This window comes from Myotis daubentonii, chromosome 13, assembly GCF_963259705.1.
Source record: "Myotis daubentonii chromosome 13, mMyoDau2.1, whole genome shotgun sequence".
Classification (NCBI taxonomy): Eukaryota; Metazoa; Chordata; class Mammalia; order Chiroptera; family Vespertilionidae; genus Myotis; species Myotis daubentonii.
Genome location: NC_081852.1, coordinates 43,588,236 through 43,609,784, shown reverse-complemented (window position 1 = coordinate 43,609,784; position 21,549 = coordinate 43,588,236). Strand labels below are relative to the sequence as shown.

The 21,549-nt window shown below is 51.4% G+C and overlaps 1 long non-coding RNA gene across 1 annotated transcript in view; it reads left to right on the top strand.

Moving 5' to 3' along the window:
• LOC132214212 (uncharacterized) overlaps positions 1-21,549 on the top strand; it is a 377,066-nt gene that overhangs the window by 253,393 nt on the left and 102,124 nt on the right. The gene's annotated exons all lie outside the window — the stretch shown is intronic.

The following is a 21,549-nucleotide window of genomic DNA, read 5'->3' as shown; positions in this document are numbered from 1 at the left end:
CACCACTGTATCCCAGTGCCCAGCTCTAGGTCTGACATGCAGTGGGTATTTAATAAACGTTTGTTGACTGAATAAAAACCTGGACCAGGGTGGTGAGAAGAGGCTGAGAAGGGAGACATGGAGACAGATTCAAACCCACATCCCTGCTCAGAGAGGGCTCTGTCCACACTCTGTACCGGGGAGGTGGGGGGCATTGGTAAGCCCCCTCTGCCTTCAGCCTGATGTCTGGGCAGCCTGGCTATTCAGGAAGAGAGAAGAGAAGACCTTCCAGATGGCCCTGTTATTGGCAGCCTGGGCACAACTCTGCCCCAGGGGGTGGGGGGAGCCTCCCTTCCTCTATCTGCTCCTAATGAGATCTTTCCTGACTGCATCACGGGGTTCTTGGCAACCTCTGTTCCAGAAAGATACCCTGAAATCGGAGGCTGTTCAGAGATGAAATATCTGAAACCATGCAGGACAAGGGGAATAGAATAATTATAACAAATGAAAGGACCCACACTCTGGGCTTTGCCAAGTGGAGCAGAATAGGATAATTGCATGCAAGCATGTGAAGCCCTCCAGGGTGGAGCACTTCGGATGACCGAGGGGATGTGGCTGTGTGAATGGAATCGAGGAATCCCTGGGAATCTAGGCTTACGTGGCAGGAACTATTTCCTCCAAGTGAAAGCAGTTTCTAATTGAAGGGAGTGGGTGCCATCCCTAAAGGCATTTAAACCCATCTTACACCAAGCCCAGCAGATCCTAAAGTATGATGGCCTTGTTCTAGAAGGCTGGGGTCAGGTGCTGGAGAGGAAGGTGGCAGGTGGTGCAATGGTTAGTTGCATGGTCTCTGAGGCGAGAGAGGGCCGGAGTCCAGCCCCAGGGTCCTGGCTGTGGGGCGCAGTGGAGAGAGCACTGGATGAGGAGCCAGGAAACCCGGGGATGAATCCCAGCTCAGGGTCTGAGTAGCTGTGTGACATTTGACAGGTACCTCTCTGGACTCAGGTTCTCCATCATTTAAAGGAGGAGGGGGGGCCTCGTGACCCGAGGGGCTCTCCCAGGCGTGGCACCCTGGGGCCTGCAAAGTCTGTCTTACAGCTGCTCAGATGTGTCTGGATTTCCCTCCCTCTTTAGGGTCATTTTACACATAGGTCAGCAGGAAATTGGAATCTTTCAGGAGGTTTTCCTGACACTGAAGTCACTTAGTGTCAGAAGGATCTGTCCAACACCTGAGCAGGGCTTCCTCGGAGCTCCAGGGTGGCCCACCCCACCAGAGGCCCGCCTAGTCAGGCAGAAAGGACCAGGTGGAGGTGGTGGCCTCCCCCTCAGGACCCCACTTCTGCATAGAGAGCCACAGCTAGTCAGAAGCTAGTCCCTGGGGGGAGCCCTGGCCTCGTGCCCTGGATAGGGACTAGGGGGCCAGCGTTGATTGGGACAGGCTGGGATGGCGGGGCTCAGCGCTCTGTGGGGGGGGGGGGACAGACCCGCCTCCTGTAGCAGCAGTGGCGCTGAGCCCTCACGCTGTGCCCGGAGCCGAGGGCCTCATATCCATCATCTCACTTAATCCTCACAGCCACCCTAAGAGGAAGGTGGTACCTTGGCTACGCCCAGATTTCAGGTGGGCAAGCAGCTTGCCCAAGGCGACACAGCTAAGTAAACAAGTCAGGATGCCAACCCTGGTCTATCTGGATGCAGATCTCGTCCTCTTTCCAGTGAGTCTCTGCTCCCCTGGAGGGAATTCAGAGACTAGAGGCCGGCCTATCCCAGAATCTCACCCCTGCCAGCCTGCAGGTCCAGGAGCCACACCTGGGAATTAAAGGTATCACCTGAAGGTCCCAGAGGGGACACAATAAGCAGGAAATGTGTTAGACTGTCAGCCACTCCCACAGGCCATAGCAAATGGGAAGGGAGCTATCGGTAGGGAAGGGGAGGGGACCTTATAGACACCAGGCTGTGCCAGGCGCCCCCTGACCAGGGCCTGAGTTTGAATGGACTGACAGAGCTGAGTGTCTTGTCTTGGTTCTATTTCCCTCAAAAGATACCAGAACCCTTTTGGCACGGGAATCCCAAAAGCATGATGCCCGACATCTGTTTGGTCCAGGTTCTGTGGTGGCTGCCAAGGCAACTAGCTGAGCTTCGTGGTCCTGGTCTCCTGAGGTTGCCGTTTGATCTTCATCTACTGTCACCATGTCAGGAGTTGCCAAATGCTAGAAAGCTGGGGTGACACATTTAGGGTAGGGGAAGCTGGGATACGTTCAGCCCCAGCCCTCTGAGGTCAGCACCACAGAATCATAGAGCCAAAGAGTCGACACAGGGGCCATGTCGCTCAGAGCTCCAAGCCCCACCCCTGGGGGCCCACTCAGTAGGTTGGGGGGACTTGGGGGGTTGTATTATTGACAAACTCCTCAGGAGTCCTGAAGCCCGCTCAGTGGGGAATCCCTCCCTCCTCATCCTCACAGAAGAGCGTTCATTCAGGGGCAGGGCACTCACTACCTCCCAAGGTAATACATGTCCTGGCGCGGGACGTGCGGGCCTGAAACCAGCTTTCTCTGGGACACAGTCAAACGCCTCTGCTCCCCCGGGGACACTCATCGGGCCCTCCCCAAGCACACCCTGCGGACCGGGCCCCCGTGGCTGCCACTGGCCGGCAGGCTCCCTTGCCGACTGGTCCTGAGCAAGGAGCGATTCTCCTTGCCGAGCACACGGAGCTCCAGAGGTGGGTGACGGAGCTCCAGAGGTGGGCGACGGCTCCTCCTGTCCCCACCCCCCAGCACACAGCCCTGGGGTGATGTGGGATGGCGAGGCACCCATCCGCACTATAATGCGCCAGAATCAAAAATGGGACCGCTGCACAGGACCTCAGCACTCACCTCGTTCAACTTCTCCTCTTACCCAGAGAGGGGCAGGCACTCCTCCTGGGCCACCCAGCACGTGTAGCTCACCCTGGCTCAGTCTGCCCAGCAGAAACCCCCAATGCACGCCCCCCAAGAAGGCAGGGACGCTGACAACATCATAGCTGAGAGGAGGACTCCCCGGGGCCCCGGGATCACTGTAACCCCAACTCCCAGGAGTTGGCGGCCCTCCCAGCATCCCTGGCCCTGGCTCCTGGTCGGAGTCAGGAAGCTCTGCCCTGGCTCCTGGAAGCCCGGGGCCTCGGGGCCGGCCACCTGCTCCCAGAGTGTGGAGGTCGGGCGGACAGCCCCCGTCCTTCCTCCAGGTTATTTATAAAGTGTTTTCGGGTGAGTCAGGTGCCCAGGCCAGCAGAGACTGTTCCCTCGGAGATGCTATAAATGACCTGGGCTCTGCAGTCCCACCCCAACCCTCAAGAGCTCCTGGTGGAAAGGCTGAGCCAGGGAGCTGGGACCAGCAGGGGTCTGTGGAGCTGGCCTGATGCCCCTACTAGTGGTCTGAGCCCAGGCAGGCTAGTCCTGTGGGGGGACAGGTGGGAGAACCCCAGGCAGGGAAGGAGGACCTGGCCAGGTCCCCTTGACCACATGTCCCTTGCCAGCCAGTGCAACTCCCCTGCACCTTCCCAAACCAGACTGACAGACAGACAAGCCCAAGAAGACAGCTCCCACCCCCGCGCCCAGGCGCCGTGCTCCCACCTCTCTTCCTGTGTGTACTGCTCGCCACCTCCGCCAACAGACCAGCTATTTATATCGCTCTGCAAAGGGAGCACAGGCTCCACGCCTCTCCCTCTTCCTGCTCCTGGCAGCACTCTAATTACTTCCTCAGCTGGGTGCCGCCTGCCACGGGCACCCTGGCCGGGCCACATAAATAACTGCCCCTGAGCTCACACCCGGCTTCCCTCGGAGGCCAGAGGCCCAGATGGCCCCGCAGGGAGCAGGAGCCTGACCAGCCAGCAGGGCCTGGCCCCCTCAGAAGATGCAGGTCCTTTCTGAGCCTGAACTGAGGGCACGTGGGGGTCTCTGGAGCCCACCCCCTCCATTGCGGCCCCAGCCACAGCCCCGGAGGAGCCACGTGTGTGCCGGGTACCCTCCACAGGAGTAGGGAGGGCAACAAAAGCATAAGCCCTGTCCGCCCTCAAGGGAGACAAACACATAAACAACTCATTATGCAGCCAGAAGAATGAAGTAAGTGCTAAATAAAGATACAAGCTGTGCACCGGGCCTTCAGGGCCTCAATTCTTCCCTGCTTCATTTTTCTTACTACAAAAGCAATTCATATTCATTTTACCAAAAAAAAATTATAGATGCAGATAACAAAAGGAAAATGACAATGCATTCATTGTCCAGCCACCCACGGACAGCCTGTCCCTACCTGAAGCTGACTTTTAAAACAGTGCAAGGTCAGGCCTCAGAGCTCAGGGTCCCAGGCCCCTCAGCCTGCCTCCAGCACAATCGCCGGAACGATCAAAACTTACAAGAAAGGATAGGACGATTTCAGAGCAAGATAATATGGATAGTATGGCAGGTTTATGTAAAAAAAATTCAAATCCTATATAAATGCCTAGAAAATGTCTGAAAGGATATAGACCAAACGGTTAGCACTCGTCAGCCGCAGGGGAAGGAGTAGGATGAAACACACAAAAGAGACTTCTTTTTCTTCTAGAAATTTCTTTAGTTGAACTGTTACAATAAACAGGCACAATTTTAAAAATTACCTTAAAAAAAACAATTGCTCAATAAATAATTTCTAAATTATGGTATTGTATTATCTTTGCACTTAGAATAACATCATCTTCAAACTAAAGGGAAGTATAGTGGCTGTAGAAAACAGTTTGGCAGTTTTTCAAAAGTTAAACATAAAATCACCATATGACCCAGCAATTCCACTCCTAGGTTATATGCTCAAAAGAATTGAAAACAGGGACTCACACAGACACGTGTTCCCGAACGGTCATAACAGCACCCTCCACAACTGTCCAAAGGTGGGAGCAGCCCACTGTCCATCCGGGGGCGAATGGGTCAACAAGCTACTATATGCTTACAATTAGAAGGAGCTGAGTGCTCATTCACGCTGCAACTCGGATAAACCTCGAAAACACGTTAAGTCGGTGCTCAGCCTATGGGTCGAGACCCCTTTGGGGGTCGAACAACCCTTTCACAGGGGTCGCCTAAGACCATCGGAAAACACATATATAGTTACATATTGTTTTTGTGATTAATCACTATGCTTTAATTATGTCCAATTTGTAACAATGAAATTGGGGGTCACCACCACATGAGGAACTGTATTAAAGGGTCGCGGCATGAGGAAGGTTGGGAACCACTGCGTTAAGTGGAAGAAGCCAGTCGCAAAAGGCCACACGTTGTATGGTCCCCATTATAAGAAGTGAGTGGAATAGGCAAATCCATGGGAAGGGAAAGCAGATTCGTGGTTGCCGGAGGCTGGGGGAAGGGAGGGAAGGAACGTGATTACTTAATAGACACAGGTGTTCTTGGAGGGAGAGAGATTTTGAAACTAGAGAAGGGTGGTGGTTACACAGCATTGTGACTGCACTAAATGCCACTGAATGGTATGCTTTAAAATGGCCAATTGTGTCGTGTGAATTTCACCTCAATTTAAAACACACACACCAGTGAAACACTTAAGAACCTCAGTCTCACTGTGCCCTCACCCGGACCCTCCTCTCCCACCGGCACCGCCTGAGGGTCATGAAGGAGAATCCTGCCCCTGCCCCCTGGCAATGCAGAGCCACAGGCTCCCAGGCCATGATGAGGCGGAGGAGGGTGTGCAGGATGAGCAAATGTCGCTGAGTGAGAGAGGGGACAGCAGGCTCAGGAGCGGGAGGTCAGAGAGAGAGAGACAGAGCAACTCGGCATCCCATGTCAGCATTTTATTAAAAACTGCCTGGCTCCAGAGCCTTGGGGCCGCCACCAGAGGTCAGTACCAGTACCCCGTTCTTCAGACAAGGAAACGAGGTTCTCTGTGACTCCGCCTGTGGAGCAGTCAGGGGAACAGGGCACAGCCCCCGAGGTACCCCTCCCCTCCAGCTGGCCGGGTAAGGACATGGGGATGGAGAAGGGGGTGGGTGAGGGTGGTGCAGGGATGCCCTGCCTGGGTGGAAGGTGGAGGGGCTTGTCCTGTGTTCATAGCCCTGTCTCCCCTCCTGTGGAGCCCAGAGTAACCCTCTGCTGGCTGAGACCTTCCCTGTACTTCGTGGTGAGGGTCATGTTTATGGCTTGGGCTCCACTCTGGTCTTCCTGGGTCTAAACTCTGACTCAGTGGGTTAATGGCTCTGTCATGTGGGGCTTCCATTTCCTTAAATGTTAACTGGACATGATGATATGAGCTCCAGCCACGTGAGTCTGATAAATGAGAAGAGGCTCCAAAACGCTTTAGCACCATCATAGCCGTACTTTTCTTCTAGCCAAGCACCTTCTGGGAATACCAGAGCCCCTGGGGCTCATGGGCAGAGGCCCTCAGTCCAGGCCTGTCTCCTCTGCAGCCGAGGGGAGCCCCCTGGTTCCCGCAGATGCCAGCAAACTTGCCTGGAGGCCGTGAGTGCCTGTCCAGGCACGAGCTCACTGATGTTTCTGGGCCCCACCTACTCTGGCCAGCCCCTGCCCTGCCTTTCCTCGAAGCCGCTGTGTGTGGCATTTTCTTTTTCTCTTGAGAACCAAATAGTTCAAACCAGCTGCCTGGCTCTTTATAAGGATTCAGACAGTCTAATTTCTAACAGATCGACACCTGTACCAGGTTTTACAGTCTACAAAGCATTTTTCCAGATATTATCTCACTTGGTTCTTACCAAAACGCAATGAGGCAAAGACCACGGGTCCCTATATTGTAGATACAGATTAGATATAGATATAGATCACCCAGGTAAAGTGCTTTGTTCTAAAATCTACTTTGTCTGATATTAATGCAGCCATTCCAGCTTTATTTTGAGGAGTGTTAGCATGGTATATGTTTTCCATCCTTTCACCTTTAATACATTTGTGTCTTTATATTTAAAGTAGGTTTCTTGAAAATAACAAAAACGGAAAGACAACCTATGAATATTTGCAAACCAGGTATATATAAACCAAGGGTTAATATCCAAAATACATGACAATCTCTAAACGATGTTTAGACCATTTACGTTTAATGTGATTATTGCTATGGTGAGGCTTGAGTCTCTGATCTTGCTATTTTTTCCTATTTGTTCCATCTGTTTTTTGTTCCCTTTTCTCACCTTCTTTTAGATTATTTATGATGATTCAATTTTTATATCCTTCGTTGGCTCTAATCTTCTGCCATTTGAGTGGTTGCTTTTGCATTTATAACATATACCTTGAACTTATCACTCAAATCTACCTTCAAGTGCTATTGTACCACTTCACATCCAGCATGAGACCCTTACCGCAGTCCACTTCCTTTCTCCCCTCCTGGCCTTCGCCCCTCTCCCTGTGCCATGACCTAGGGATTCTCATAGGCAGTTAGCAGAGATAATCCATGATCTGGGGTCACTAAACTTTGTGGCCTAATGTCCAGTGTCCTGAAAACCATAGTTTGGTGTATTTGGCCAGTTTGTTTGTTTGTTTTTAATTGTTTCAGGTGAAAGAGTAAATCCAGTCCCTGTTACCCCCTGTTGGACAGAAGCAGAAGTCCCCAGTGTGTCTGTGAGGACACCAGGACTCAGGGGCCAAGCCCCTCGCCCGAGGTGAGGGAGACAGTCAGTGGCCAAACAGGAGTCCAAACAGGCAGGTCTCCCCACGCGAGACCTGATGGTCTCCCCCTGCCCCGCTGCTCCTGCAGGAACCGCCCTGAAAACGCAGAAGGAGCTGGCAGCAGAACCCAGCGAGCTGCCACCACTGCAAAAGCTGCCGCCACGGTGGGAGCCCTGTGATCATTCCTTCGCATACAGTTACCTGATAAATAGCAACTTTCAGCATCTTTCAAGCCTCACCTCAAATGCTCCCTCCGCATCTCCAGAACCTCTATGACATGTTTCTGGGCTTTTACTGGTATGTCTGTCTGCCCAGAAGGGAGGGTCTGCCAGGATGCTGGGACCAGGTCCGCACAAAATCACTCAGTACTCCAAAACATGATGTGACTGACTGACAGGCTCCCCCACTTACCCTTCCGTGAGTATTTTCTGGTTGAATCCAATGACCTAGTTCAGTGGTCGGCAAACTCATTAGTCAACAGAGCCAAATATCAACAGTACTTCTTCAAAATAGACTGGCCCAGGCCGAAAACCGACTTCTGCGCATGGGCCACGAAGTTTCAATCGCACTGTACGCGCGCCCGCACGTGATATTTTGTGGAAGAGCCACACTCAAGGGGCCAAAGAGCCACATGTGGCTCGAGAGCCGACCACAGACCTCGTTGGTAGAATTGCAGCAACTCTGGGATGCATATGTGTGAATGTGCGTGTTGATTTGGAAGCGGGGGAGGGGAGTTGGGGGGGCTCTTTTTAATCACACTATTCAACTTGCTTTAGGTTCAGGAATCTATTTAGCTTAAAAGAGAGGGAGAGAGAAACTGGTAATTTCTTTAAAACCACTTGGGGCCACTGGCTCAGGCCAGACTCCAACCAGAATCTGATGAGAGAGGAGAAACTAGAATAGCCTTTACTCCTACCTTCCTCTGTCCTGCTGGCCGAGAGGAGCTGGGAGCTCGATTTTTTGCAAAGCCAGCTTCTCCACCAGCCGACTCCAGAAATGCTTTGTTTGAAAAATTAGTCTGAAAACAACAGTACTGCCTTTCATTCCTACCCTGACTTGTGACATTCGCTTCTCACGTGTCAATTTCATTTATGGCTCTGCCATCTCACAGCACCTCCACATAGATGACATCATCAGTGTGGCCAAGACTCGGGAGGGCTCCTCGTCTGTAAACTGAGCCTGGGAACAGTCACCTCCCGGGGTTGGTTGTTAAATAACAAACAAGATGCGCCTGGCACCGACTGGGAGCTTGAATCTAGCTTTCTTTCCACTCTCCTCCTGTCCCATCCGCTGTGGGCTAGGTTTTCCTGTATTACCCGTGGAATCTACGTCGTGCGTGGCAGTCTGAAAACCAATGAGAGGGAAACCGGTAAACAGCCTGCCCTGCACAGTCTAGATCAGAGGTTCTCACACTTTGCTGCACACTAGGATCCCTGGGGAGCTTTTAAAAACCCCAAAGGCAGGCTGCACCCCAGGTCAATTAAATCAGGACCTCTGGGGGTGGGGCCTAGACGACACGAGTTTGTAAAGCTTCCAGGGCCGGGGTCCTCAAACTACGGCCCTTGGGCCACAGGCGGCCCGCTGAAAACATTTATCCGGCCCGCCGGGTGTTTTTGCCGCCGCTGCCTGTCCTGCTTAGCAGCCGAGTCATCCCGGCCCGCAGTGCGCATGTGCGGAATGTCTGAGGGACAGTGAACTGGCCCCCTGTTTAAAAAGTTTGAGGACCTCTGTTCCAGGGGTTCCCATGTTCAGCAAAGGCTGAGAACCAGTGGTCTCGTCCTGGAGACAAGAATGCTCTCGCCCAGCCAGCGTGGCTCAGTTGTCGAGCATTGACCTGCGAACCAGGAGGTCACAGTTCGATTCTGATCAGAGCACATGCCTGGGCTGTGGGCTTGATTCCCAGTGAGGTTCGGACAGGAGGCAGCCAATCAATGATTCTCTCTCATCATTGATGTTCCTCTCTCTCCCTTCCTCTCTGAAATCAATAAAAATATATTTTAAAGAAAAAGAGTGTCTCCAATGCCTCACCCTCCCCTCCTTTGCTTTCAATCCTGGCACATCTCACAGACCCCCCCCCCCTAGGGCAGCGGTTCTCAACCTGTGGGTCGCGACCCCTTTGGGGGTCGAACGACCCTTTCACAGGGGTCGCCTAAGACCATTGGAAAACACATATATAATTACATATTGTTTTTGTGATTAATCACTATGCTTTAATTATGTTCAATTTGTAACAATGAAATTGGGGGTCACCACAATATGAGGAACTGTATTAAAGGGTCCGGCATTAGGAAGGTTGAGAACCATTGCCCTAGGGGAAGGCAAGTGAGATGACATTGAAGGAGGTTCTCGCTCAGGTTCTTGCAAGTGCAAGGTGGCCTCATAGTTTGTTCCCTAGGCTCCTCTCTCAGCAGACACTCACGCTCAAGGTCACTCCCCTTTACTTGCAAGACCCTGAGAATGAGTGCTCCCTTCTCACTCCCCACAGCCTAGCCCTAGCTGCTGCCCTGGTCACCCCAGCAGACACCTCCCACCACCACAGTGGAAGGCTCCAGAGGGAAAAGCAGGCCAGGGCCCTTACTCTGCCCCCAACTCAGGACAGCAGCTTCTCCTTGAACAAACCACCAACTCCTCCTCCTCCCCTGCACAGGGCCATGGTCCAGCCCCCTGGCCAGAACCCAGCAGCTGTCAGGCCACCTGACTGAGAGGGTGAAGGGGAGACAAGGTGGCCCTTACCTGCCCGCCAGCCACTGTCCCACTCCCTGGAGTTGGCCCCCTGCCCAGGGCACTGTTCAGAGATTCAGGGAAATGACAGGGCTTGGCAAAGGCCAGCGTGACCTTTCCTCCAGGTGCAGGGGCGGGGCAGAGAGGCTGGAGAAGATGTTTCCTGTGCCCTTAGCGTTGTGAGGGCCCCAGCTGTGCCCAGAAGGGGGCTGTTCAGAACAAGGCCCCATAGGCAGGCAGGAAGATGGAGGGGGTCCCAGCCTTGCCCTAGAGGCCATGCTTTGTGTCTGACCTCACTGCCCTCTAAGCCCCAGCCTCCTCCTCTTTGTGGTGCTCGAATTTGAATGACCTCAGCGATTACCTGGGTTCGCCCCAGATTCCATGGTAGGTCAGCATTTTGAACAGTGTGGGGCTCTGATCCAGGTGGCCCATACTTTGAGAACCTCTCCCACATGCCTAAGTGGGTCACCTCAGCATCTACTCTCCCGCTCATCCCCGCCCCCCCCGGCCCCCCAGCACAGCTATGAACCGTCTCTCAGGAAAGGGTCTGATGAGCTCAGCCACCCTCAGGAGAGGAACTGAGAAGACTGGAGGCCGCAGTGGTTCTCAACCTTCTGGCCCTTTAAATGCAGTTCTTCATGTTGTGACCCAACCATAAAATTATTTTCGTTGCTACTTCATCACTGTCATGTTGCTACTGTGATGAATCGTCATGTAAATATCTGATAGGCAGGATGGTGTTAGGCGACCCCTGTGAAAGGGTCGTTCGACCGCCAAAGGGGTCGCGACCCACAGGTTGAGAACCGCTGCTGGAGGAGCACGCACTCCAACAGGAGATCAAGACCACGGCCCTCCTCGTGAAGCCTGCCTGATCCCTCGCATCCAACTAGCTTCAGTGTCTGCAGGGCAGGCGGGGAAGTACTGAGTGAAGGCGCGATGCCACAGGGAGTGGTGCAGGGGCAAAAGCCACCAGAGTCTCACAGCGGCCCCGGAATGGGAGGAAGGGCCATCTGGGGCCCTGGGGGGATCCACATGTCCTGGGACAGCTCCTGCTAAAGGAGGACTATCTGAGTGTTCTGTCCCTCTCAAGAACAAAAGCAGACTGTCGTGGGTGATGTGCCAGAAGGAGGAAGCTCTGCCCATCAGAAAGAGTGGCTGATAAGCTGCCTGAAATTGATCAGAAAAAAAGAGAAATAGAAGTGAAGGTATTGAGGGGACAATGTGAGGTTCAGGGTATATAAGGCCACCTCATATGAAGTTCAAGGACAGTTTATGAGTGGTGTGAGGACAAGTTGGGTCAATGGGGTGGGGACAGAGCAGAGGGCCTGTGGGGTAGTGATAGGCAGGGGGACAAGAAAGCCTCCTGGGGTGATGGAAATGTTTTATATCCTGATCTGGATGGTATTTACACAGGAGTATATCGATGGAAAAATACCACACCGCACACATAAAAATGTGTGGCCTTCACCGTGTATAAATTTTACCTCAACAGTAAAGAAAAACAATAGTAACGGAAGAACAGAGAGAAAAGGCCTCTCACTGATACCCACAAGTCTAGAGGCTGGAGACCTGGCACCAGCTCTTTGGAAAAGCTTAAAAAGAGGCAAAACGGCCATCAGCTGTCCTCCCCAAATGAGCCATGGAACTGGTTTCTAACAAAGTTAGTTTAGCCAGCAGGTGGCCAAGTTCAAATGCAAATACATAATTGAAAATGTGCTCATGGAGGAGAACCAGGATGGCGGCATGGGTTGACGCCGGAGTTTGCTGCTTTGAACAGCTACTTCAAAGGTGAGACCGAAGGGCGGAGGGGACATCACCCAGAACCACGGGAACGCTGGCTGAGTGGAAGTCCTGCAACTGGGAGGAGAGAGAGGCGCACGCGGACACTCAGAGGAGGCGCAGTGCTGGGGTCAAATTCTGGGGTGCGGAGTGTGCGGAGCGGGCTGGCGGCGGAGGGCGCGGTTGTTGTTTTCAATCGGGTGGGAGTCGCGGACTCTGAGCACCAGATCCGGGCGAGTCTTTAGGGACCCAGACTCAAACGGGAGAGGCGGGACTGTCTGGCTTCGGTCAGAGCGAGTGCAGCCTTCTCTCCGAGCTTTGCGGCGGGTGCTGGGACTCGGAGAGGCGGAGCCCCTGGGGACAGGACTGAGAGCCGCCATAACTGCTCTCTCCGGCCCACCCTGTTGATCCTGTGCGACCCGCCCCGCCCAAGCCCAGCGCAGAACCATTTGCCGGATAGCCTCAGGCAAAGGCTAGATTAGCACCTCCCTAGAGGACAGAAGTTCTCTCACTGCTGACACTCATAGCTGATTCTCATAGCCACTTGGCCTGGAGGTCAAACCCTCCCTGGAATTAGCTACAACAATCAAGATTTATCTATAAGACTGCGAACAAAGACCACTAGGGGGTGCACCAAGGAAGCATAACAAAATGTGGAGACAAAGAAACAGGACAAAATTGTCAATGGAAGAAATAGAGTTCAGAACCACACTTTTAAGGTCTCTCAAGAACTGTTTAGAAGCTGCCGATAAACTTAATGAGATCTACACGAAAACTAATAAGACCCTCGATCTTATATTGGGGAACCAACTAGAAATTAAGCACACACAGACTGAAATAACGAATATTATACAGACGCCCGACAGCAGACCAGAGGAGCGCAAGAATCAAGTCAATGATTTGAAATGCGAGGAAGCAAAAAACATCCAACTGGAAAAGCAAAATGAAAAAAGAATCCAAAAATGCGAGGATAGTGTAAGGAGCCTCTGGGACAGCTTCAAGCGTACCAACATCAGAATTATAGGGGTGCCAGAAGATGAGAGAGAGCAAGATATTGAAAACCTATTTGAAGAAATAATGACAGAAAACTTCCCCCACCTGGTGAAAGAAATGGACTTACAGGTCCAAGAAGCGCGGAGAACCCCAAACAAAAGGAATCCAAAGAGGACCACACCAAGACACATCATAATTAAAATGCCAAGAGCAAAAGATAAAGAGAGAATCTTAAAAACAGCAAGAGAAAGAAACTCAGTTACCTACAAGGGAATACCCATACGACTGTCAGCTGATTTCTCAACAGAAACTTTGCAGGCCAGAAGGGAGTGGCAAGAAATATTCAAAGTGATGAATACCAAGAACCTACAACCAAGATTACTTTATCCAGCAAAGCTATCATTCAGAATTGAAGGTCAGATAAAGAGCTTCACAGATAAGGAAAAGCTAAAGGAGTTCATCACCACCAAACCAGGATTATATGAAATGCTGAAAGGTACCCTTTAAGAAGAGGAAGAGGAAGAAAAAGGTAAAGATACAAATTATGAACAACAAATATGCATCTATCAACAAGTGAATCTAAGAATCAAGTGAATAAATAATCTGATGATCAGAATGAACTGTTGATTATAATAGAATCAGGGACATAGAAAGGGAATGGACTGACTATTCCTGGCGGGGAAAGGGGTGTGGGAGATGTGGGAAGAGACTGGACAAAAATCGTACACCTATGGATGAGGACAGTGGGTGGGGAGTGAGGGCAGAGGGTGGGGCGGGAACTGGGAGGAGGGGAGTTATGGGGGGGAAAAAAAAGGAACAAATGTAATAATCTGAACAATAAAGATTTAATTAAAAAAAATAAAAAATTAAAAAAAAAAAAGAAAAGAAAATGTGCTCATGAAAGAAACCTTGAAAGCAAGACATACCCGTGGCACCGCAGAGCCCTGCAGACTTCTCCCTTTCAAGTTCTTTGGCCTCATCACCCCAGTTTGTCCTGACGGCAACCTCAGGGGGTGGCTACTCTGTCTCCCATTTAGACGGGATAGGCAGAGACCCAGGGAAGCTCAAGGACCTGAACTCCTGGCCCTGCCAGGACTCAAATCTCAGCATCCAGCTACGGAGTCTGTGCCCATCAGAAGAAACCATGCCGCTCCCAGGAGAGCAATGCCAACATGAGGAATTCTTTGTCTATAACAACAGCCAGTTTTAGAGACGGCCATTTTACCCAAATTTGATTTGGGAATAATCTGGTGTGGGAACGAATGGTCAGCCTTCTCTTCAGAAAAACCTCAAGTCAGCAGTCTGTGAGGCGTGTCAAGGTGAGAGCTGCTTGTCTCACCATCTGTGTCCTGCAGACCAGGAGAGAGTGCAGCTCCGTGGGGTTTGCTGAAAGAGGACATCTCTTCCGTTTGACAGACTTTATAACCTCACAGAGGACACAACAGCTACACAGGAGGCTGTGACAGGCCGGGCTGTGCCGCCTCTGCCAGAACCTCAGGTCTCCTCACACAAGCCTGGAGTGGATCCGATAACGTGAGCCAGTAGGTTGACGGTGGCACCGGAAATTAGACAGACTGTGGCAGACACTGTTAGCACCTGCCCTCCAGCCACCACTCCCACTTCCTGTCTACAGACCCTGACTTTGCTGTAGCCCCAGGAGATGAATCGTGACTGGGCTAAGGCCAACAGTCATCTCATCTGGTTTCCCCAGATTCGCACTTTCCCAGTTTCCTTTGTGATCACCATTCAGGTCTAGCAGCAAGACATAAAGACAAATCTGATTAAAGGATTCTTGCTTCCTGATTAAAAAAAAAGAGAGAGAGACTTAATGGAAGAAACTACCCCTTCCTCCTCCTTCCTGCCTTAAATGTGTCTGGGAGGAGGACATGATGGCTGGAGCTGTGGCAGCTATCTTGTCATCAAAAGGTAATAAGCTTAAGAAAAGCAAGCACAGTGAGGATTGCCGAGCAGAGATCAAAAGAGCCTTGTTGACGTTTTTGAGTTGTTCATCAACTCTAGATAAGACTTCTTACTGAGACGATTCACTGTCATGATGGTTTAAGCCACTGTCTACTTGGGTTTTCTGTTACATGTATCCTATCTGACACAAAGGACAGAGGCAGATAGACACGGGTTGCAGGATTAAAGTCACATGAATGAGACCATTTGAGAAGCAGGGACAGGCCAAAGATCTGGAGGTCGGCAGGAGGCGTCATCTGGCCAAGGGATGGTTTCTCAGCATTTCCTGGGCTATCTGACCTACCAACAGAAGGCTGACCCTGCTAGGCCCACCGCTGTGATACTATTCCAGGTGTCTCTCATCCATGATTACCCAAAGCTGGCTCGAGAAGAACTGCTGCCCTTCATAGCCACAGAATTACAGGGATCTGAGGTTCTGACATACTGTAACCTTGGACCAAGGAGAGGAGCTAACCTGCTGGGCAACGACATCTCTTTTTCAGTTCAGCCCAATTGTAAGAAATAGCTAGTCATTGCAAATGCAGCCACGCCTTAATCAATAGGGCAGCTGTGGAAGTTCTCTGTATTCTTTCCTGATGGAACGTTAGTGTGGACTTTCCATTTTATAATGACCTGTAAGTCAGGAAGTCAGCTGCAGAACCCACATGAATTAAATATCAGACACGCAGCTCCAGCAGCCGCACTCCTGTGGCCAGGGGGGCTCTGGGGGAGGAGGTGGAGGCTTGCAGCAGCCTTGAACCAATGTCTCAGCAGGGAGGTTTATCCTCAGAGCATCCAACTGGGGCAGGTCAGAATGGGTAACTCAAGATCTATAAGACAAGGGAGTCCAAATTCGGGGCCAGAAAAAAAAAAAGCCATGAAGCTAGGGCCCAGTTCAGATCTATATGAAGGGGAAATCTGCTGCAGGGGTAGAGCTGAGCCTTGAAATCCAGAACCACGTAGGACAAGGCCATAGCACCAGCAAGAAGAAATAGAAGCATCGCTGGAGAAAGACCTGCTCTGCCAGTGAGTCTCTGCAGCAGACCAGCCGAGACCTGCGGAGGGAAGAAAAAACCTTAGCTGGTTAAGGACAGGTGGCAGGGATGTGGCTGCCACCAGGGTGCTCACAGCGTTTGGTGCCTCGGGAAGCATCATCACAAAGGTTTTGAGAGCTTGCCACGTGCCAAACACCATGCTGAATGTCTTTTCAAATCTTCACAAAACCCCGATGATGTAGGTGTTACTATCATCCCTACTTAACAAAGGAGAAACTGAGGCCAAGAGAGGTTAAGCTGGTTTCCCCAAGCCTCACTGCTGGTAAGTGGTAGAGGCAGGTTTCAAAGCCCAAGTTCTGAATCATGTCTGCAACCTCAAGTCTCCCCACTGAGCGTGCGCTTCTCTCCCACCTCCTGGTGCCCGTGGGGTCGGTGCTGAGTTATTCATTGCTGCCATGTGACTTCGGGAGACCTGGTGGGCTCCTTGCCTCCCCAGCAGCACCGTAAACTCTTTAGGGACCATAACAACTAGGAGAGCCATGAGCTGCCAGGAACAGACGTCCTAGCTCAAAGCAGCTCCAGTGATAAGAACCAGTACAGCCACGCACTGCACAACGACTATTCACTTCACATGGACCACATACTACAGAACAGGTCCCATGCGGTTGTAATGGAGCGGAAGGATTGCTGTTGCCTAGTGAGGTAGCCGGCACAGTCATTCATTAGGTGGTTAGTGCAATGCGTTATCACCTGGTTGTGGTGATGCTGGCCTTGCTTTCTCCCACCTTGATGCCATCTTCCTTCTGTTCCCTCCTTTGTTCCAAATGTGTAAAAGAAACTGGAAACTATCATTCTTGGGAGCATTTGAGGTCTTGCCTCCTGGCAATGTCACCAGTTTGGCTCAAATCATCTCTTAGGAAAATTATCTACAGATTTGGATGTTTTTTCACACTGGGTCCTTCCTTGGGGGGTTGATCTGTTCTCTAAAGGTGGGGATTTTAGGTGAGGTCTCAGGGGAGGATTTCAATAGACTATTCATCAGCTCTGCGGGTGTCCTTTCAGGGTTATGGTCTCCACTGATTGGTGGGTACCAGGACAGGGGTCATTAGTCATTGCAGCTGGTCCTGATGCCAGCCATGGCACCCCCCTCTCTCCCTACCCCCAACACCCACACCGCCCCACCCCCCTCCCCACCATTTCCCGCTCCCTCCCACTTTGCTGCTTTTCTGGGCCCGGAGCTGAAACACACTGAGGCCTAGATGTTATCTCTAGTTTGACCAAAACTCTGTCTCTGTGGTCAACAAACCGGAGGCTTTGTTCCTAAGATTATTTGATGCAGATCAGAACCTCTTTGTCCTGAGAGCTGAATGCGTAAGGGCGTGACCGTGCAAAGGCTCCTTTGCGCTTTTCATTTACCCATAGCATAAAGGGAAAAGAGGCCACAAAATACACCTTGTAAAGGTTAAGGTTGATCCCAAAGGCTTTCCCACTATCTCCCCGTACTAGCAGTTTTCCATAGAAACTACAAACCGATGTGAGCTCCACCTCTAGAGACAGCAGGGATGTCTCTTCCTTCTTTGGTGAGGCGAGCCTGCCACTTGTCTGTGGAGTGGCTTTTCTCGCTTATCCTCTCTGCTCAGTAAACTTGCTTCCACTTTACCTTCTCGTCTGGCTTGCATCTTGAATTCTTTCCTGCTCGAAGGCAAGAACCCTCTTGCTCAGGGCCCGCGTCTCCCTTAGGGACTTGTCCCACCTCGCCAGTGTTACAGTTACTTGGTGTAGAAAACACCACCACACGTTTGATCACCAGAAGTGTCAGGAGCGAAGTATTGAGAGGGGAGTGTTAAGAACGGAAACAGAGAGGCTTTCTCTCCTTATACACTCGTCTCCTGATGCCTCATTGGCCAGCGTTGCATCACATGCCTATGTAAGGCAACCACTAGCAAAAGGGCTGGCATTATTATAATTAGTTTAGACCTGCCCTGAGTGCACATTAGGATCACCTGCCGCCCCCCATGCACACCTTGAGAGTGAGCTCATTGGTCTCCTCATATCATAGTTTAAAGCCTCCCTGGGTGATACTGATGTGCAATCAGGGGCGAGAGGTTTGACGCCATTGACATTTGGCCTTTGTTAGTGGGGAAGGGATCATGACGCACATGGCCACCCAACACCCGAACAAAATCTGAGTCAGTCTGTAGGGAAGGGGTTTGACGGTGAGTGGACAGCCATAGGACCCGACATAGGGACCCTCTTCTTCTTATGCCATAAGGGCTCAACAAACGCTGGTGGTATCAAATGGCACCAGCAGGTTTGAAACCTCCCCCAGCAACAGCAAGTTCAGTCACAGTATTTCAAGTTTGTAAATGTATTCCCTTTGATATAAAGCGACTATGTTTGTCCATAAATATATGTGTCTCTATATATTTCATATTAGGTAGGAACAGTGTCAAGTTTTAAGAATATCATCAATAATAATATTAACCAATGTTTCTTTTGGCTGCTCACTATGTGTCTGCCAGTCCCTGTGCTAAGCAGCAGAGGTTCTGGTGTAGGCATGACTATTATGTGGGGAGGCGGGATTTGGCATAACGAGTAAGAATACAGGCTCTCTGCCTGGCCAGTGTGGCTCAGTGGTTGAGTGTTGACCCATGAACCATGAGGTCATGGTTCACTTCCCAGTCAGGGCACATGCCCAGGTTGCAAGCTTGATCCTCAGTGTGGGGAGTGCAAGAGGCAGCCAATTGATGGTTCGTTCTCATCATTGATGTTTCTATCCCTCTCTCCCTCTCCCTTCCTCTCTCTGAAATCAATAAAAATATTTTTTTTAAATTAAAAATAAAAGTAAGGTAAAACGATTTTTTTAAAAAGAATACAGACCCTGAGGTCATATCCCAGCTCTACCACTTGATGTTGTGTGATTTAGGTAAGTCCTGAACTCCTCTAAGCCTGTTTCTCCATCTGTGAGATGGGGATCGTAATATAGCTCTGGCTTTGGGGTTCTAGCCAACCTCAGTTTCAAGTCCCAGCTCTGGCGCAAACTAGTGTAACATTAGGAAAGTTTCTTTGCCTCTTTGGGCCTATATTTCCTCATCTGTAAAACGGAGATAATAAAGCCAACCTTCTCAGATTGTTGGGAGGATTCGACGAAGATACACAGACGTTCACAGCACAGAGTTAGCATTCAGGAGAGCAAAGTGAATATATAATAAAAGGCTAATATGCAAATAGACCAAACAGAACAGGTCAGTCACTATGACCTGTGCTGACCACCAGGGGGCGCATGCACGGAACATGGCTGGTGTCAGCCTCAGTGGGATGGTGAAGCAGGTGAGAGGAGGCGCCAGATCAAGGCGTGGCGCCAGTCGCTGTCATTGGGGCAAGCCTCTGGTGGTTACTGAAAATTCTTTGCTCCCCCACTCCACGGTCCTGCCCAGTGCTCACAACTGCTGCTGGCAATGGCCCCGCTCGCTCTGCGCCATCAGTGGGTGGGAGCAGCGGCGGCAGGAACGGGGCTGCCGGCAGACAGAGGACAGGGGCCGCGGCAGGAGGAGTTGGGTGGGGGCATGGAGGATGGGCTGAGACCCGCCCCTGTGCCCACCACAGCCTCGCGGCCCACAGTTCCTTTCAAGGTGCACAAATTCATGCACTGGGCCCCTAGTAATAAGTAAAGACGAGTCAAAAACTCTCGGATCTTGGTATGACAGTAGCCTTTACACGTCTGAAGGACAGCCACTGGGAAGAAGCACTGGGCTTGCTTGGTGTGACTCCAGGGGCAGAACCAGCCCTCAGGCGTAAATCCCAGGGAAGGAAATGAAGCTGTAAGTAAGAAAGATTCACCCTCTCCACCAGCCTCCTGGGAGTGAGGCACCAGCAGGCGGAGGCCAGAGCCAAGGTGCCACTGTCTCTGGGTGCTAAATGCATGAAATCCGATCGCGGAAAACTCACCCCAGCTCCCCAAAATGTGGAGGAGCTTCTGCTTCATACAGCAGTCCTCCAACTTTTACACCCGTAAGAATTACTGGGGAGCCGGGCACGTCCAAAAAGCTGACTCCAGCCTCACTCTCAGAGATTCAGATTCCGTAGAGCTGAGGCGGGGTCTGCATTTACTGTCAACAGGATGATGCAGGCTCACAGGGTCCAAGGACCAAACTTGAGGACACCTGGTCCAGTTCGCAGCTGCTGCTGTTTCACAGCCCCCAGTGTCGGAGCGGAGCCCCCAGTTAGAAACACTGTATACAAAGAACCACTCTGAGCTGAGAAAGATGAGCCCAGGGAACCATCCCAGCCCTTGAAGATGCCCAGAGAGAGAACAAAGCAGGTGCTAACGAATTCTGGTCCTAAGTCAGGAGGTGTGGCATGCAGGCACCAGGCAGGAGGGAAGTTATTCAGTGCGATCACCAGAAAAGTCGGCGATGAGACAGCGTCAGGGTGCCCTCCAGCAGGCACCCGCACAGCCAGCCCTTGAACAGAGCCTTGGGGTAGACCATAACCCAGTGGACGAGTGGCAGGACACAGCTCTAGAGGGCGCCACTCGCCTTGAAATCTGTGTGAACGGCTTCCCCTAGGTTGCTCACTACTGGGGTCCCTGACATGCCAAACTCCTTGGCACAGAATTCAAAGCTCCTCAGTGGGCTCAGCCCACCCTACAGGTGCCTTTTCCCCTGAGTGAACCCTCCTGGAGCTGAGTTATTTGCAAGAAACTGGGAAGTCTCTGTCCTTCACCTCTGCCCTCCTCACCGCCCCCCCCCCCCGCCCCCGCCCACTGCACTGTGCTCCAGAGCAGCACTAAGCACACTCCCATGTATCCCCACGAGGGCAGTGGTCTTTTTCTGTTTGCTCACAGCTGTGTCCCAAGTGCCTAGGACAGTGCCCAGCGTATAACAGTGATGGCGAACCTTTTGAGCTCGGCGTGTCAGCATTTTGAAAAACCCTAACTTAACTCTGGTGCCGTGTCACATAGAGAAATTTTTTGATATTTGCAACCATAGTAAAACAAAGACTTATATTTTTGATATGTATTTTATATATTTAAATGCCATTTAACAAAGAAAAGTCAACCAAAAAAAATGAGCCCGCATGTCACCTCTGATATGTGTGTCATAGGTTCACCATCACTGGTATAGGAGATGCTTTTGTTGAATGAATGAATGAGTGAGTGAATGAATGAATGAATGAATGAACTTTGCAAAACAGAAGCTGCCGGCCACTTCCACCAGGTGAACCAGCAAATCACGTTGGGACCAATGTTCTCAGCGGGGAGAAGGGGTAGACTCCCGGGAACCCCTCTTGCAAAGGTGAAGCGAGCAGACACTCACTGCCCAGGACTTCCTGTGGCCTGTCAAAGACCATCGCTCCCAATCTCCCTTGGTTCGCAGCAGGGATTACTGAGGAGCAGGGGGGTAAATTTGAAAAGGGTCTAAACAGTCTCCTGCCCAGGCCCTGCACCCTCCAAGAGGGATGTGGTGAGAAGCTCCTCAGTGAAGAGACTGGATATTGGCCAAGAT